Consider the following 19,086-nt stretch of genomic DNA (forward strand, 5'->3'; position numbering starts at 1 on the left):
CTTGCAAAGTCACTCAGTTTGGTGGCACTGGGCCCAAATCACACACGGAGACCATGAAGTGCAGATGGGAGGAGAGATTACCACCTTAATCAGTGTCCCCGTCCCAGCCCACCATTACTGCCATTTCCCTCCCGCCCCTCTGCAGGCGCGGGAGGTTGTAACCCCCATTGGAACTGCTGTGATCACTAGGCATTAATTTTCTCTGAGGAAGACAGGATGCACACGAGGGATTCGCTTCACAGTTGAATGAGACAAAAGTCTCTTCTATAGACACTTAAGGTTTGTGATCATTCTACTTTCAAGCTCTTGTATAACACGTAGGGAGACAACAGAGTCAGCATAAATTCTCTTTGAGGATCCAAAAGTCTCTGCATTAATTCTCCTTGCCACCTCCCAGGGCGGGCAATACTTATTAGCTTTCACCACTTACTCCTGGAGGACTGTATTTATCTAATGCCATTCTGTGTTTCCTCTCCAGCTGCCAACAATGTTTTTTAGCTAATAAATATACATAGTTATGATAATATAAATATGGCTAATAATACCACATTCATATGTGAAAATTGCTAAGAGAGTGGATCTTTAAAGTTCTCATCACAAGAAAAACAATTTTTTTTTTTTGGTAACTGTGTAAGGCAATGGATGTTAACTAGATTTATTTGTGGTCATCAGTTCACAATGCATACAAATACGGAACCATTATGTTGTACTCCTGAAACTTACATGCTATATGTCAATGTCAGTTATATCTCAATTAAAAATGCCTTTAAAATCTTCTTTAAAAATTTTAAAAAATAAAAAATAAAAAAATGTTTTTAGCTTTAAGTACTGACTCTAAACGATCTAAGGCCATCTGGTTATTATCTTGCTCTAATCGATTGCGAGAAGTTTATAATCTTGCACTTATACCTGAATCAACCCAATGAAGATAGCATTCCGTATATTCTTATCTAGTTCCTTAAAACTTGAGAAGTCAAAGTACCGGGCTGTCGTATCCATTGACTGCCCAAGGTGTAGACACTGCTAACCCACCCAGATTCCCCCTCAGGAATGAAAGCTGGAGTGCTGCTGGAAAGGGTCTTCATCATCAACCCTATTTAAACTGCCTGACCCAGGGCGCCTGGGTGGCTCACTCGGTTGGGCATCTGCCTTTGGCTCGGATCGTGCTCCCAGGGTCCCGGGATCGAGTCCCACGTCGGGCTCCCTGCTCAGCAGGGAGTCTGCTTCTCCCTCTGCCCCTCCTCCCATTCTTGTGCTCTCTTTCTCTCAAAAAATAAATAAATAAATAAAATCTTTAAAAAAATAAACAAATAAATAAACTGCCTGACCCAAGGTCATGCCTCCTTCCAGGGCAGCCCACATCCAAAGAACGATCACTTGCCCCCTTATCCCAACGTGGGGGGACATTCTGCTTCTGCCTATTCTTGCCTCCATGAGACCCTTCCACAGGTGTGCATAGAAAGCGCTCCCTAGCGACTTCCTGGACTTTATCACCGTCTCAGAGTCAGCTGTGCGGGAGCCCAACCTGTGGAGCTACTTTGGAGCAGGTGGCCTTGGAATGCAGGTGCTATTTCAGAGAGGAGGGGAAGAAACCAGGAGAGCCATAGCACAGGGTTCATATTTGGGGGTGGGCAAATCAGAAAGTGCAGAGAGTTTCTGAAAGCCCAGCAGAGAAGTCTTCATGGATTCTTTTTTTTTTAAAGATTTTATTTATTTATCTGACTGAGAGAGACACAGTGAGAGGGGAAACACAAGCAGGGGGGAGTGGAAGGAGAAGCAGGCTTCCCGCTGAGCAGGGAGCCTGATGCGGGGCTCGATCCCAGGACCCTGGGACCATGACCTGAGCCGAAGGCAGACGCCCAACGACTGAGCCACCCAGGCGCCCCAGTCTTCATGGATTCTTAACCAAAAATTCCAGAGGGAAGAAACCAGGAAACACTGATGACCCTTCTCCTACATCCTATGAAAATACGAACCAAAGAGAGCAGGTAAAGAAGTTACAGCGGCATTGGAAACTGGAAATGCCCCTTGGTTATCTGCCAGATGTCTATGTACCAAAGCCTGGAGTGAGAAGCCCAGAGACAGAACAGAGGGGCTCCAAGTGGGGGGAAGGTGGGAGGGATAAATGCAGGCAGAACTGCCAGAGATTACTCTCCTCTGGCTTGTGGGAAGAATCAACGCTGAAGACCAGAAGCTCTCTCTCAGAAGGGCCAGGGACCTGTCCCTTAGAGTGAACAGATTTGGAATGAAAATAAGTCCCAAGCTGACCGAAAGACGGGCTCGGGGTGTGCATGTCCATCCTCCGGTCTAAGATGCAAACAAAGGATTCTGACACTGACCATCTCCCCATGATTACAGGCAATTGGCAAGAGCTGAATACAGCTCTTCTTTTTCAAGGATAATACTGAAAAAGTGGTGAGGGAAACCTATGAAACATTACCTAACCTACACAGTAGAGAGTCTGGCACTTGAGGTTTCCAGAAGAACATGTGTTTGAAAAATATTTCTACAGGAAACCTATTTAATTTTCGAAAACATCAGGTTTGGACTCTCCATAAGATTTAGGAAGATGTGGATCTTATGAAATAGAAGACCAAATATGGATAAGACAAAACAGATGCAAAAGGAGCTAGTTAAGAGGGAATCAGAAATCAAGAGATAATGGGACCAGAGTTAAGAAAAAAAAAAAAAAAGTTAGAAATACAGCCACACAATTGGCCACACATCGACAGGAAAGGGAACAGGGCCAGTGATTTGGAGAATAAGCTCGAGAAAAGGAGAGCATAACAAAAAACAGATAACCTATTCTCTTCTATGTGTTTTTCATCTGCTTATTTTTTCGTGGTTGTCAGCCTCAAAGATCTCCTACCAGCTGGGAATTCAAACTCCATGCTTAGTGTGTGCTCTTTCATTAATTCAGCTTCCCCCTGGCATTGGCTTTCCTCACCAGGCCCAAGTGTGAACCCTGTGTTGCTACCTTCAGAGTGACCCAGCTGTCCCCTGGATTATCTATCTGCTCTCTTCAATCTGTGGCTCTGGGGACCCAGCAGACAGTGCGTCCGACGTGGGTCTGTATGTGCCTGGGAGTGGAGAACACGCTGAACTCAAGGGGGAGAAGGAACGGGAAAAGTGAGAGGTGAAAATGTGATAAATATGTAGGGCAGAGACTGGAGAACCCAACAAGAAGATCATAGCTCTCCCAAAACCACAAGCCAGGATTAAATGTAAGCAGGGAATTAACAAGAGGAGAAAACTTTCCTGATAAGAAAATAGACCACGGTCCGTGGAATCCAAGAGCCCATCCTATTACCTGCAAATGAAAAGAAAAAAGATAAACACCTAGACATACCTGTTAAATTTTTTTTTCTTTTTTAGTTTCAAAATTTTTTGGAGGTGTTCCACACGCAGGGGAAAAAAATGTAGCCATAAAGTGAAATGTGTTCCTTACCTCTCACACAGAGATTGAGGCCACTGATAGGAAGGAGGGGCTATACAAAGAACAAAGGGTCCAAGATGGGCGTGTTGCAGTGATTCCTTGTCAAAGCACACCCTGCCGCTAGGGCTCAAGTTACACCCGACGATCCCGGGTAACTTCTCAGACTCCTTTGACACGTTCACCCCCTTCCTCTGTGCTCTGCAAAGAAAGGCCTCCCACCAACAGCACTGGCAGTTCACGCGCCAGGACCCCTTCACGCTGGAGGTTCAGTCTGGGGCCATAAATACGTGTATTCGTCCGTTCTTGCTGCTACAACAAGTAAGCACGACCTTGGTGGCTTAAACCACCCAGACTTACGATCTTACAGTTCTGGAGACCAGAAGTCCGAAATGGGTCTCACGGGGCTAAGGGCATGGCGTCCCCAGGTCTGCACTCCCTTCTGGGGGCTTTAGGGGAGGGCCTCTTTTCCTTCCCTTGCCAGCTCCCAGAGGCCACCCACAGCCCTTGGAACTTGGCCCCCTTCCACCTTCGAAGCTAGCAACAGCCTGGCCGGGTCCTTACATGGGGCTCGCCCTGACCTTCTCTTCTGCCTCCCTCTCCCAGATCGAAGGGCCCGTGGGGTTATACTGGGCCTACTCCCTCTCTCTTGAAGTCAGCTGATTAGTGACCTTAATTCTGTCTGCAACCTTCATTCCTCTTTTGCCTTGCAGCCTGGCAGGTTTGTGATTAGAACCCAGCCGTCTTCGTGGTTCCATCGTTCTGCCTAGGGGAACGGGTCTCTGTGGTTGCGCCTCTGGCCCTCTTAACTTTTCACTGGCACCTCCAGAGAAGAGCGGTGATAAAATGGGAAAATGCCGACATAACAGTCTGATGAAGGAAGGGGAATTGCACAGTAAAAATGGAGACCTGAGGTTACCTTAGTGGTGATTAAATCAGGTAACCCGCACTGCGTGTCTCTAGCCCAGGGCTTGGCCCGGAGCACCCTTGACCACATATTAGTGGAACGTGAGGTCGAAACCGCAGGTGCTTTCACCTACTTCTGCACAAAAGTCACTCTTCCGCAAAATTTCCACTACCATCTTTCTCTTCTCCTCCCCATCATCCTTCAAATATTTTTTATTTCTCCTCCTGACAGCTTCAGCATGGAAAGGCTCCCACGGTCTTTGTACCTGTTTCATTGTTGTGAACCAAGAGTCTGTGCAGCTCCTCTTCAGAGCTGAAATTATGCATCCCTCATTATAATTATTATCGCACCGAAGTACTGGCGGAGGGAACTGTAAGGTGAGCAAAGACTAAAGCAGTTCCAGCCATGTGGGAGGAAAGCAACTTCATCAGTCAAGAAAACGTAGTGTTTCGTTTATACACGTGGCCTCAGCTACAATTAAGTTTGGGTGTGCACAACAGAAACCCCAACAAAGGGAGTTAAACACACGAGGGTTTCTCTCGAGTGTACAAGAATTCCAGGGGCACCTGGGTGGCGCAGTCAGTTGGGTGTCTGACTCTTGGTTTCGGCTCAGGTCATGATCTCAGGGTCCTGGGATCGAATCCTGCATTGGGCTCCCTGCTCAGCGGGGAGTTTGCCCCTCCCTCTGCCCCTCTCCCCGCCCGTGCTCTCTCTCTCTCTCGCAAAAATAAATAAAATCTTTAAAAATAAATAAATAAATCTTCTTTTAAAAATTCCACAAACAGGCAGTTCAAGGTGTGTGTGGCCATTCCGCAAATAAGTCTGTACAAGGCTGGGTGTATTTTAATTCTTTCCTTTTAATGACCAGTTTTCAGAGCAAGATATTAATGTGCTAGCTGCCTTCAGTGGTGAATGGTTTGTGTCAGACGTTTGGATTTCTCATTTTAAGGATCATTATGAATGCAGAGTTTTCTATATTCAGTACGTTTTACTTGATGGCAGCTATTATTTTCGATGCTCAAATGGTCTCATCCCTGGCCAGTTAGGAGCCCCTCCAGGTTGGTGCTGGCTGGGCCTGTTGATAGGACCCTATCAGTCTGAGATGCCTGAGACTTGCCATGGGTACAAAAGATATCCTAGCCTCATCTTGTAGGTTCCTGCCCCAGAACAGGAATCAGTCACTCCTCCAACGTGCCCTGGTTCCTTCTGGTGGGAAATGGCTTTTGGAGAAAACAAACTGGTCTTCACTACATTGTTCTTAGGCCCCAGTGGACAGAGGTATTAACTGTGTGTTTCTGACGGAAGTAAATCATGTTCATGCTAATAATTTCAATTCAAATTTAAGATGGCAAAGATTTTCCTTACTATCTTTTATTTTCTATTTGCAGCCTTCTTAGGCTAAAAGATTTGATTCCTAACAACAGGATAAATCATATAAATAAATAATAATATCAAACATTGAAAAACCAATATAACCACTAACAGTAAGACTACTGGCTATACATTGTTTCTTTAAAATTATTTTTGCCCTTAGAATATTTCCTGATATTATGGGTTTTTTTCTGTTCTTTTCTTTTCTTTCTTTTTTTTTTTTTTAACGTAAGCTCTACACCCAACATGGGGCTTGAACTCACAACCCGAGATTGAGTGTAGCACACTCTACCGACTGAGCCAGCCAGGTGCCCCAAAATACTGTGTTTTAAATTAGTGTGAAATAAGTCTTCTCAGTGTAAATATGTCTCCACCTTAATACCTAATTAGGTTTTCTTTTGTATTTGTTTTTGAATGTTAGAGATCATGTATTTTTCTTTTTGACTTAATTTTGTTTTTAAATTATAATATTTACCTCATCACAAATAAAATCTTAAATGAGGTATATTTAGAAAAGCCTGGTTTCCCTTCCTCATAGCTAATTATTTTTATTAGTTTTAGGTTTATCTTTCCAGTATATTTTTTTAAGATCTTATTCATTTGAGACAGAGAGAGAGAGAGAGAGAGAGAGAGAGAGCACTAATGGGGGGAGAGGCAGAGGCAGAGGGAGAAGCAGGCTTCCCGCGGAGCAGGGAGCTCGAAGTGGGGCTCAATCCCAGGACCCTGGGATCATGACCTGAGCTAAAGTCAGACCCTTAACTGACTGAGCCACCCAGGCGCCCCTATCTTTCCATTATTTTAAAAAACGTGAACAAATGCCTACAGGTATTCATATTTCCCTCCGCTTTTTATACAAAAAGTATCATACTATAAAGATCTGCACTGATTTTTTTCCGCTTAAAATACTACCTTGGAGATTACTTCATACCAGTACATAAGATGGCTTCCCCATTTTTTTTAATGGTGCATACCACAGGCTGCATACAACCAATCCCCTACTGGTAGACATTTGGGCTAGTTCTTCTCTTTTGCTACTACAAATGACACCGCAGTGAAAATCCTGGGTGTGTGTCATTATATTTTGCCAGTGTACCCCTGGGATGGATTCCCAGAAGCAGTGTGCTGGGACAAAGGGTGCGTGCATATGTGGTATTGCAGATACTGACAAATTTCCCTCCGCTAGCTTGGTTTGCCTTCCATCAGGAATGTATCTGAGTGGCTTGTTTCCCTGTAGTCCTTGCCAATAAAATGCACTGTCAAACTTTTGCATTTTCGCCACCTAACATTTGAGAAGCAGTATCAGAAGTTGTAACTTCCATGTCGCTTACTTGGAATGAGGCTGAGCATCATGGAAAATACATTTTAATTCAAACATATCTGTTGCTTATGGTGGTATTGTCTCACTTCTAAAGTTGGAAAGAACAAGAGCAAAGGAAATAAAGAGAGCAAGAGAGAAAAACCAAGAAACAGACTCTTCCCTACAGAGAACACACTGATGGTCGCCAGCGGGGAGGTGGTGGGGGTGGAGTGGGGGAAACAGGTGATGGGGATGAAGAGCACACTTGTTATGATGAACACTGAGGAATGTACAGAACTGCTGAGTCACTACATCGTACACCTGAAATGAATAAAACACTGTATGTTAACTCTACTGGAATTAAAATAAAGTTGGGGAGAACATGATGGGTGATTAGAAACACCCCCCAGAAACAAGTTTATACTGAGGAAAGGCCCTGGTCATCGTGTTTCTTAGAGTAGAGAAGGTTCTAGAAAGCTTTTTGTGAAGGACTGCATAGAGGACATTTCATCCGTGAGATTTTAGCATGGGTCCACATACCCTCCTACAGTGGCATGCCCTCCATGAGACCCTCATCTTCAGCTATGCATTAGATTCCCACACAGAATTAAAAAAAAAAAAGAAAAAAAGAAAAAGATGCCTGGGCTCACTCCTGGATGTTTGGATCTGGGAACTCTGGGGCGAGTCCTGGTCAGCTTTGGTTATTTTTTTGTTTTTAGGTGTTGTGGTTTTGTTTGTTTGTTTGTTTGCTTGGCTGAGGAGATGATTCTGTGCAGATGATGTACTTGTTCAATAAATATTTACTGAGGGTCCGCTAAGTGCCAGGAAATGAGTTGGCTGGTGGGTGCCGGGAACAGAGAAGTGAGAACACAGGCATGTCTCCTGCCCTCATGAACTGTAGAGAGGCAGACCAAAAATAATGAATACACTCATCTTCAGTGGTCATAAATGCTTTGAAGGAATAGGGGGATGAGAGAGAACAAGAAGGAATGCTTCTTGATAGGATGGTCAGGGAAGGCCTCTCTGAAAAGGAAATATTCAAGCTGATTTGCACAAGAAAAATGGGCTTTTGGGCCACGTGGACCTAACCTTTTAAAGGGTACTGGAAACGTCCGAGCAGAGTTTACGCACATTACTTCGCTCAGTGCTTGGTTCATAGCACATGGAGGCTGCCACAGTGATGATGAAGACAATTTTCTGCTCAGCAAGATCTTCTTCCTTTAAGGCCCATTTCAGACTCAGCTGTTCCATGAGACCGTCCTTAGGGAATCCGACCCACACCGACTCATTTCCCCATGAAATGTTTATGAGGCCTCTACTGTGTGTCAGGGACCGGCTGGGCTCTGGGGAGGTGGAAGCCAACCTCGCCTGCCCACAACAGACATTACTTGCCAGAAGTGACTCCATGTGACGATGATCTTTCTTTCCTCTTCCAGACTCAGTAGCATCATTATAAACTCTTAGAGGGCAGGGGGCTTATCTGATCCCCTTCGGAGCCCCTCCCCAGAGCTGCTGGCTTAAGTTAGGCGTCCTGTGAAGGGCTAGACTCTGCTCTTTCAGCTGGCGGGCCGGGGTCTGTCCTCTCATTAGGCAAGGACGCCATGACCCGGCAGTGCGATTAGGAGAAAGAGGCCATAAATGTAGAGTCCAACCCCGTAAGGGCCTGGGAACTATCTTTATGCCTTGAAAAAAGGTCAACAGCTATAGCATTCCAGTTTCCTAAGAAGTGCAAGGGCGTAAAGTGCCGAAAGTCGGATCCGTCGGTGTGGTTATTAGACCGGACTTTAGACTTTAAATGGTTCTTATGAACATCTTGATTTTGTTGTTGTTGCTGTTGTTAACCAACTTAAAAAAAGATTCTTCATATGTTCATAAGTCCTGGAGAAGCTTTTGAATTCCTTACATTAATAGTTTTCCCACCCCCATGTATATACACCCACACCCACATATCATGTAGAGCCCAAAATTCCTGCTTACTCCAAGTCAGTACTTCCCAGAATTTAAAAAAAAAAAAAATACTCATGATGCCAATAACTTATTGAGTTACAGTTCATTTATGATGAGAGTTTATCATATTAGATAAAATAATATAGGATGCCCAGTTAAGTTTGAATTTCAGATAAACAACAAATAATTCTTGAGAGGGAGTATGCCCCATGCAATATTTGGGACATACTTATGCTAAAAAATTGTTGTTTTATGAAATTCCAATTTAACTGGTATCCTGTATTTTTATTTGCCAAATCCAGCATTCCTACTTGTCATCATCGGAGGTCTGTACATATGCCATCTCTTGTAATCCCTAAAGCCCACCGACCAAGGAAGTGTTATGCTAATCTTACAAATAAGGAAACTGAGGCTCAGAGAGAGAGTACGCTAGAGCCTCCAATTATAGTCTGTACGTGGTAGAATCAGGATGTGAAGCTAGATCTGCCTAAACACAAAGGCCCTGTGTTCATGCTTCTCAGGAAAACCAGTAATTGCTATGACTGTTTTGTTCAGACCAACATCAGAGTATTCATGTTTTGCAATATATGTTAAGAAAAAAAAAGAAGAAGATAGCAGGAGGGGAAGAATGAAGGGGGGCAATCGGAGGGGGAGACGAACCATGAGAGACGATGGACTCCGAAAAACAAACTGAGGGTTCTAGAGGGGAGCGGGGTGGGGGGATGGGTTAGCCTGGTGATGGGTATTAAAGAGGGCACGTTCTGCGTGGAGCACTGGGTGTTATGCACAAACAATGAATCATGGAACACTACATCAAAAACTAATGATGCAATGTATGGTGATTCACATAACAATAACAAATTTAAAGAAAAAAAAGAGTATTCACGTTTTGGGGGCACCTGGGTGGCTCAGTGGTTAAGTGTCTGCCTTTGGCTCAGGTCGTGATCCCAGGGTCCTGGGATCAAGTCCCGCATCGGGCTCCCTGCTCAGCAGGAAGCCTGCTTCTCCCTCTCCCTCTGCCCCTGCCCTCTGCTTGTGCTCTCTCTCTCTCCTAAAATAAAGTCTTTAGGGAAAAAAAAAAAGAGTACTCACATTTTATAACTGTGAGATTAATAGACATGCTCTTGCAGTTCCCTCAGCGTAACTCTGCTGAGCCTTTTGGCAGCATCTGCCCCTTCCCACCAGGTGGGTGCTGCTGCCCTCACAGCTCAGCCCAGAGGTCACCTTCTCAAGGAAGCTTCTCCGGCCATCCCAGGGAGAGCTGAGCACTCTGTGCCTCCCTTTTAGCACTTGTACAATAAGGAGCCTCTCCAGGGTCTGTCTCCCTCAGAAGACCAGGAGTTCTGAGATAGGAGCCTGGGTCATTTCTCCAGGGCCCCGCATGGGGACAGAGCCTCAGGAAACGTTCAGGCGTGCCTGGAGGATGAAGCACAGCTTCTGGGCATCAGATTTATTTACTTTTTTTTTTTTTTTAAAGATTTATTTCTTTTACAGAGAGGGAGAGAGTGTGTGTGCGCAGGGGGAGTAGCAGAGGGAGAGCGAGAGAATCTCAAGCAGACTCCCCGTTGAGCGCGGAGCCCCACGCGGGGCTCCAACTCACAGCCTTGAGATCATGACCTGAGTGGAAACCAAGAGTTGGTCGCTCAACCACCTGAGCCAGCCAGACGCCCCTGGGCATCAGATTTGGATGAACTCTGCTAGTGTGTATGGGATGACCGACTGGGAAACAATGGGTCTCCTGGCTCTCTTTAAAAAGTGTCATCAGAGAATGACACTAGAAACTATGGCAAGGAAGCCAAAATCTCTTCCCACTGAACTTGGGAACAACTCTCCCCATGACATTTCTTTTCATGGCCCCATTTTACTGTGACCTTTGACACTCGTGTGAGTTGTTATTACACAACTATCTAAGAATGAATCAGCCTTAATTAACATCCATAAATAATGGACGGGAAGGAGGGAGAAGAGAATTTGAGCCTTACTTTTCTAGCTCAGCAAAGTTCAAGCCAGTCATTTTTTTTTTTTAAGATTTTATTTATTTATTTGACAGAGAGAGAGACAACGAGAGAGGGAACACAAGCAGGGGGAGTGGGAGAGGGAGAAGCAGGCTTCCCGCCGAGCAGGGAGCCCGACGCGGGGCTCGATCCCAGGACCCTGGGACCATGACCTGAGCCGAAGGCGGACGCTTAACAACTGAGCCACCCAGGCGCCCCCAAGCCAGTCATTTTAAAAAGTCAATTTTATGTGAAAAATGAAGTCATTTTATATGCTAAAGATACACGTGCTTGGCAGAGAAGGATGTTATTCCTTGAAGTAGTTCCTTGAATATGTTCCAGAGACTTTTTTTTTTTTTAATCACCTAAAAGTGGATGGTAATTCTAGTGAATACAGGGCTTCTCTGTGTCCCTCCTCCTCTGTGCACAGACCTAGTGATTTCCAAGGGCACCCAATTAGATTACTGAAAGGAAATACAGTCTTTTTGTCCCTTGGCTGACCTGCTCGTCATCCCGAAGTGACTTCACGTTAGTGCCAATAAAGCACTATTTCACTGAGAACAGAAATACCCCTACCCCCTCTGGGCTTCAGTTGTCCAACCACATTTCTGTAGCTCTTTTGCTGAAATATTCCAGATAAGAATAATTACGGGCCCAGGCCCTTCCCAAAATGACACGTAGATGCTACAAAAAGGAGCTATTTAAACTAGTCAGTGTTTGAGGAATGACTGACAAACTCCGATTTTGATAATTTCTATGAAGACAAATAGACCTAAGGAGCAACTCTGCTTTGGCGGAAGCACAAATGTATGAACGACCCACACAGAGAAACAACGAATTCATTCTCTCGTTCTGGGAAATGCCTGGTGCAGTGCGGTGTGCCACTCCATGTCCAGGGCACAACTGTGAGGCACAAGGAAGTGTGTCTCCTGGTGGAGTCGCACACATCAAGCATGCGGTGTGGACAGTGTGTTGCGGTGCATCGGCGAGGCTGGGCCGTGGCGGGTACACTGTTGGCAGCTGCGTGCGTAGCGGAGGGGGGCACATACCATGGGTGAGGGCACCGGGGCCACTGCTGGGATCAGTGTCCCTGACCTTGGACAAGGCACCGCTCTCTGAGGCTCACTTTCCTCATCTGTAAAATACCAGTAATAATAGTGTCTCCCTCACGGGCTATCGTGAGGTGGGACTGCGGGTGAGTGACTTCGTCCCAGGCTAGCACCGTGCAGACACAACCAGTCAGTCCCTCCGGCTCTTCTCTTTGCCCATTGGCATGCCTGAGATCAGTGCAACAGGAACCTGGTGCGCGTGTGGATGATGTTTCGGCTTCAGACCACAGCTCCCTCCAGACAGATTTTCATGAACAACGTAGGTCACATTTACACAGGGACTCGGGCTTCCAAATGCCTCTCTCTTTCCCCTTCCCACCTTAGGTTCTTGAGGCAAACAGAAACCAAAGCACAAAAAACAAGGCCAGGCAAATGCACGTTGTAAGACCTTGGCCGGAACCCCACCTGTAGACCGCAGGCAGCCGGGCTGGCCCGTGCAGAAGATCCCTTTCATGTGGCCAGAGGCAGGCCTGTGGCCTTGGAGCAAAGGACCTCCTGCGTCCCTTCCCCTCCCAAAGCCCAAACCCAGGTTTCTCTGGATCCGACCACAGTAATAGCCCAGAAAAAGGAGTATGAGTCAGCAAAGAAGCAACACATTCAGAAGAGCATGTGTCCCTCACCTAGCCCTCAGCTGCTCCAGGCTTCCTCCTTTAGCCCCAGCAGAGGAAAAGTCACAAGTCCAGTGCAACCACCACACCTGGCTCAGAAGGTTAACTCACTCAGTTCATTCAACGTGTATTTTATTGAGTCCCTATGATACGGTAGGCACTTGTTCCAGATGCCAAAGCCCCCTCCCCACCCCCACCCCCTAGTTTAGAAGTCAACTAGTTACAGAGTTAAAGAGGCCCTTGACCCCGTTCCCTTCAAGCCTGCCCTCTACTCTCAGAGCTTAACTCCTTCCCTTGTCAATGGCTTTGCCCTCTACCCTGACCTATGCTGGGGACAGGGTGTGAGAGAGGGGACGAGAGCTGGCAGAAGGGAGGTTTAAGCTTCCGGAGCTATAGCAAGTCACGGAAGGCATCAAGAGACAGACGTTTTTGGCCGTTTCCTCTGGTTTCACATTCTGAGCTCAGAAAGCAGGGGTCCTGCTGACCCCAGTGGGGACTGCTCTCACGAAGCCTCTTTCCTTGTGTAACTCAAGCCGCAGTGCTCCCCCTCAGTCCCGAGTAATCACGGACCCCACGTTCCTGTCGCGGGACTGTCGTTAGGCCGAAAGGAGAAAATTAGCATTTGGTCTGGACTGGGGAAATCCTATACTTGTTTGCTTTGGGAAATGATGTGGTTGCTTTACATCACAAGCGGGAAGAGTTTAGTTTAGGATTAGCTGAGGGCAGTCATAATCCACTCAAGCGTGGTGAGCAGAGTGGAGGCCCAAGTGCTAGAGACAACAACAAGATGCCCCCACCAGATGCTTCCTTTCCAGGCCAACCCCAGATCACTGGTTACGCCAACAGAGCCTTTACAGTTCTTCCTTGGAATTCCCATCCACTTACCCTCACCACCTTTAAAAATTAAATCAACTTCTAGTAACATCTTCTTATATTTTTTACTTCCGGGGTTTCGAAATTGAACTAATTTGGTTGACCAGGATCCTTTGTGCTTAACAAACAAAGGACAGAATTCACAGAGGAAGAAGGACCCCTCCCCCTCCCGTGCCCCAATCTCCTGGTATAGGTGTTTTCTTGCTTGGTCTATTACTAACATAGTCTCTCTCTTCCTTTTCCAGAGGAGGACAAGCAGGTGAGATGCGAAGGTATCAGGACACACTGCTACTTAGTGGCAGAGATCACAGGAGACCCCAGGGGCTGAACTTCAGTCTAGTGCCTTGGTTTTGTCCCCAAACACAACACAGCCTTCCCACCGTCCACAGACCCGGGCCTTCAGCTACTCTACCAACTAGCTGCTAGCATGGCAGAACCAGAGCCTGGATTTCTTGAACTGGCTGAAAAAAATGTCATCAGTTTTCTGAAAGTTTCACGTTTTTGTGGCTTTTAAAAACTTTGTCTCGTCGGTAGATGAACAGGCACAGGTACTTTTGGCCAGGCCCTACTTCCTTGATGGTGGGGTAGCTGTAACTGTTTTTACGACCTAAGAGGCACCCATTCCCCAATCGCCCCTCTTCCACCTACCTCTGCTCCAGACATGGCGCTCACCCTGATGACTGCTCCCAGGTTTCTGAGATTGTAATAACCACACTAAAAAGCTTCTTTCTCGGTGGCCGCCCTTCGCTCTTTGTATTAAAATCAACTTTTGCATCAGAGAGGTTCTACTTTTGAAACCTTATCCGGTTTTCTGTTTGGAATTAGGGCAGCAACAACTCTTGAGCCAGAAGGCAGAAGCCATGGGTTCTAAGTCCACCCTACTACAAATGGTCCGAGTGAACGTGGACACAATCATAGGCTATAGGTTACATAAACTACAGAATTCAGAAGTAGAATGGACTTTAAGGGACTTGGTCCAAAAGCCTTTTTTTTTTTTTTAAGATTTTATTTATTTATTTGACAGAGAGAGACAGACACAGCGAGAGAGGGAACACAGGCACGGGGAGTGGGAGAGGGAGAAGCAGGCTTCCCGCGGAGCAGGGAGCCCGATGCGGGGCTCGATCCCAGGACCCTGGGATCATGACCCGAGCCGAAGGCAGACGCTCAACCAACTGAGCCACCCAGGCGCCCCCAAAAGCCTTGTTTTACATCTGAATAAACCGGAGTGCAGAGAAATTCGATAATTTTCCCCATGTTTGGAAGTAGCCACCAATATTAAAAACATACACAGTAATTGGATTTCTGGTCAAGATGGTCAGTAAGTAGGTCCTTACCTTGACACACCTCGTCTGCTCAAATAATAATACGGTATTAAAAAAAGACAAGACGGGAAGGCCTCAAACACAGACTACATATCCCATGAACTGGAAGAGAAGAGTCGCATGGAGCAGTGAGAGGGGCTGCTGCTCCCGACCAGGAAGCAGCACAAGTGATGGGGCCCACAACCTCCGAGATTTAACAGGGACTAAAAATGTTCCAAATGGGATGAGAGATTAGTGATTTACTGCTTGAAACCAGGGTCTGGGGTTTCAAAGGATGAAATCAACCGCTGCACACCCACTCTCAGGAGACATGGCCTAAGAGGAAGCGGCCAACAGGGGGTCAGGGGGCAATGTGCCCCGGGAATCGGGAGGACAAGGCTGAGCACCAGGAGTGGCTCAGTGATACAGCACACCCCCAAATATTGTTATAAGATGTGCTTTGGGGGGCACCTGGGTGGCTCAGTTGGTTAAGCGACTGCCTTCGGCTCAGGTCATGATCCTGGAGTCCCGGGATCGAGTCCCACATCGGGCTCCCTGCTTGCCGGGGAGTCTGCTTCTCCCTCTGACCCTCTTCCCTCTCGTGCTTTCTATCTCTCATTCTCTCTCTCTCTCTCTCAAATAAATAAATAAAATCTTTAAAAAAAAAAAAAAAAGATGTGCTTTGGGACTGGGAATCTCTGCTGCAGCAACTTGAGGTGAGGTCAGAAAGACTGAAAGAAGAGAAGGAGACAAAGCAGGCAGAAACACACACAACTTCTATGCCAAGCCCATTTCCAAAAAGGAACCTAATGCTAGGAAAAGAAAAACAAATAACTAAAATCAACAATGCGAACATGAATTCATTCAGGATGAAGTGAAAATTAATTTTATGCTACAGGCTGACAAAGACTTAAAATAAATGTTCAGAATGACCAGAGAGATAAACTGAAGATTAACCTTCAGTTTTAAGAGAACGAAAGAAGATAAAACACAGAAATAAAACAGGTGGATATGAAAAACAACCAATTGGAAGTACTGGAAATTATTTTTAAGTAATCACTGAAGTTTTTTAAATAGTAGTCATGAATTTAAAAACAAACAAACAAACAAACAAAAACCACGTCACCCCTCACCAGATTGGAGTAGTAAGAACATTACTCAGAAAGCAGTTACTGAGAGGGGCGCCTGGGTGGCTCAGTTGGTTAAGCATCAGACTCTTGATTTCGGCTCAGGTCATGATCTCAGGGTCGTGAAATCGAGCCCCACGTCAGCTCTGCTGGGCATGGAGCCTGCTTATGATTCTCTCTCTCCCTCTCCCTGTGCCCCTCCCCCTCTTTCCCTCCCTAAAAAATAAATGAATCAAAAAGCAGTATAGAGAGACAAAGGGTTAAAAATATATAGAAAGTAGTGAAGAGGCTCGGGGATCAATTTAAAGGTGAAGAGATGGAAAGGATCCCACACACATCTAACAGGAGTTCCAGTAGATGGGAATGGAGGAAATGGCAGAGAAATAATATTTAAAGAAAGAAAAATCAAGACGTTTCCAGAGCTGGGAAAAGACATGAGCTTTGAGGTCTACCCTCTCATACAGAACAAAGGCAATTCCACACTTACACTTCAGAATATCAAGGATAGAGAGAAAACCCTAAAAGCTATCAGAACCTACAGATCAACAAAAGAAAAGGGCAGACGATCCAACAGGAAAAGGCGGAGAAGATTCAAACACGCATGTCACGAAAGAAGCTGTGTAATGGCCATTTGAAAGGGTGCTCAATTTCATTAATTATCTAAAAGAAATTCAAATGAAAACCACAATGAAATAACACACTACAAAAATGGTTAAAGCAAAAAAGACAGGTAAAACCAAGTAGAATGTCAGCCAAATGGCACTTCCACATACAGTCGTCAGGAGTGTGAATTGGTACAACTTCTTTGGAAAAATGTTTAGCAGTGAGTACCAAAACCTAATGTATGCACACGCTATGACCTAGTAATTCCGCTCCTAATGGAATTGTATACAGATTTAGAAACGCATATGTATGTTCACTAAAGGCACGAGAACGCTAATAACAGCACCACGCTAGTAGCCAGAAACTTGAAATACCCTAATGTCCATCAAAAGATGAATGGGTAAATTATGGTATATTCATGAACAATATAATACAGTGAGAGTGAACGAACCACAACTCATGAAACACCAATAAACCTCACAACATAGTGTTGATCGAAAGAAGCCACAGACCAGAAGAAAATATTTGCAAAACATTCATCTGATAAGGAATCTGTATCCAGATTACATAAAGAACCCTTCCTTACACATCTCAGTAAATGGAAGACAACCCACTTTTGGGCAAAGTATATGAACAAGTACTTCAAAAAAGAAGAGATAGGAACGGTGGTGACCCTCTAAAAGACATGGAAAGAATCTGAGAAGATGCCAAATGATGGCATAATTTCTTAACTTTCCCCAACCCATCGCCTCCCATAAACACAGAGCAGCAAAAATTATAAAACCAAACACCCCACAGACATCTACAACACAAGTTGGTGAAGTATCCCCAAGAGCTCCCCAAAGTGAGACGGTGGGACAAACCACCCAAGGCCCATACCATATGAGTGTCACCTCTGTGGGAAGCCATGGGGCAGCTGATGGAAGGGGGGAGCCTGGAATCACTCACGATTACTCACTGAAAGCACAGGGGCCCGAAATCCCACAGCAGCCAGACTATAGCTGGGTTACCTTCAGCTCTGAAAGGGGCTGAGCAGGGGCCCTGTGAACCCTCAAATCTCCCCTGTTGACACTCCCTTCTAGAACATGGCCCCGCTTAGAGGAGAACGTCCTGGGAATAAAAATCCATACCAAGGAGAAGAGGAACGTAAAGCGTAAAGGAAGCAGAAGGTCCAGACGAACATGGGGCCTGGAACTGAATCAGGACAGCTCACAAAGGGCAAGGGACAGCCCGTCCGACCAACTCCTCCCCCTGCATCCCCCGCTTCCGTAGCCGAGATTCAGGAAAATGAATTAGCAGCAGATGTATAGGAAAATCCCACTCATCAGTGCACGAACTCTCAGATGATGCCAAACACTGCTGGTCTGCAGGCTAAGCTTCAAGTGGTCATCCCCGGGAGATCAAGTTTTTGTGTTCAGGGCCTCAGATGGGGAAATACTTTCTAGCAATGCCTCGTATGCAGCGGGGCTCTAGGGACATAAAAAAAATGGGTAGTCATGCGGTGTTTGCTATAACCCACACTGTCATTGCAATGGGAATCAAAATGGAACATTTATATGACGGCGTGGGACAGAGATCATGGATAGGGCACAGCATACTCAACTCGCAGTAAACTCTTGCCTTTTTCACCCCCCCTTAGAAATCATCATGAATATCTGGTGGGGCATCTGTCAGATGCCACTGCGGTGTGCTCAATGAGCCTGGCTTTATGGACTCAAGGGGTGAGTTATGGGAGTGAGGCTCTAAGAGCCCACAGAAGTGGCTGCTTTACTGAATGAAGGAATGGAAGGGAGAATAAGCACACATTATAACCATCATTCCCATTATCTTGGAGCCGAAAGGATCTAGAATCTCCAGCATGGTCTGGATTGTGCTGTGCTTTGAAATACTACAAATACAATTCTAAGGGATGGTTTGTAAATACCACAAGCAATTAACCTGCCCCTCCTGGTTAACTTGGAAAGCCTTTACATCAGGTGCGTGGTGCAGGCATCTGAGCCTGGGGAGAAAGAAGGAAGCGATTTGTCTTGGGGGAAGGTCATGTGAAACACTTGGATGACACTTTGTCTCCCTTTTGTTCCTGCTGAGTGTACAACTTCTTGACCTCAGCAGCTACAGCCTATGGCTACAGAGGACAAAGGATGGAAGCATTTTTATTGCACCGGTGAGCAGAGTCAAGATTTATGTAGTTTATCATCAGACTGCATTACTCACTGCACACCCAGGGTGCCCCATATGAACTAGGTCAAAATTCCACTTTATCACTGATAGAACAAACACATCTGAATAGTGAAGTGTTAAAAAAAAAAAGACACTTTCATTCTCAACCTCATTTCTTCATTTGTAAAATGGGTTTCACATTACCGACTTCACAGTCCATAAGGGAGATTAGGTGGGGCCAGAGTGAAACACATTCTGTAGTACACGGTAGGTGTAGACATTTCCCTCACCCAATGGCAATGACTATTTTACACACGATTTTATAGGGAACCTAGTTAACAGCAGGTACATTGATA

This window comes from Eumetopias jubatus, unplaced genomic scaffold (assembly GCF_037043125.1).
Source record: "Eumetopias jubatus isolate StellerSeaLion01/CBP00866 unplaced genomic scaffold, mEumJub1_p1.0 scaffold_17, whole genome shotgun sequence".
NCBI lineage: Eukaryota > Metazoa > Chordata > Mammalia > Carnivora > Otariidae > Eumetopias > Eumetopias jubatus.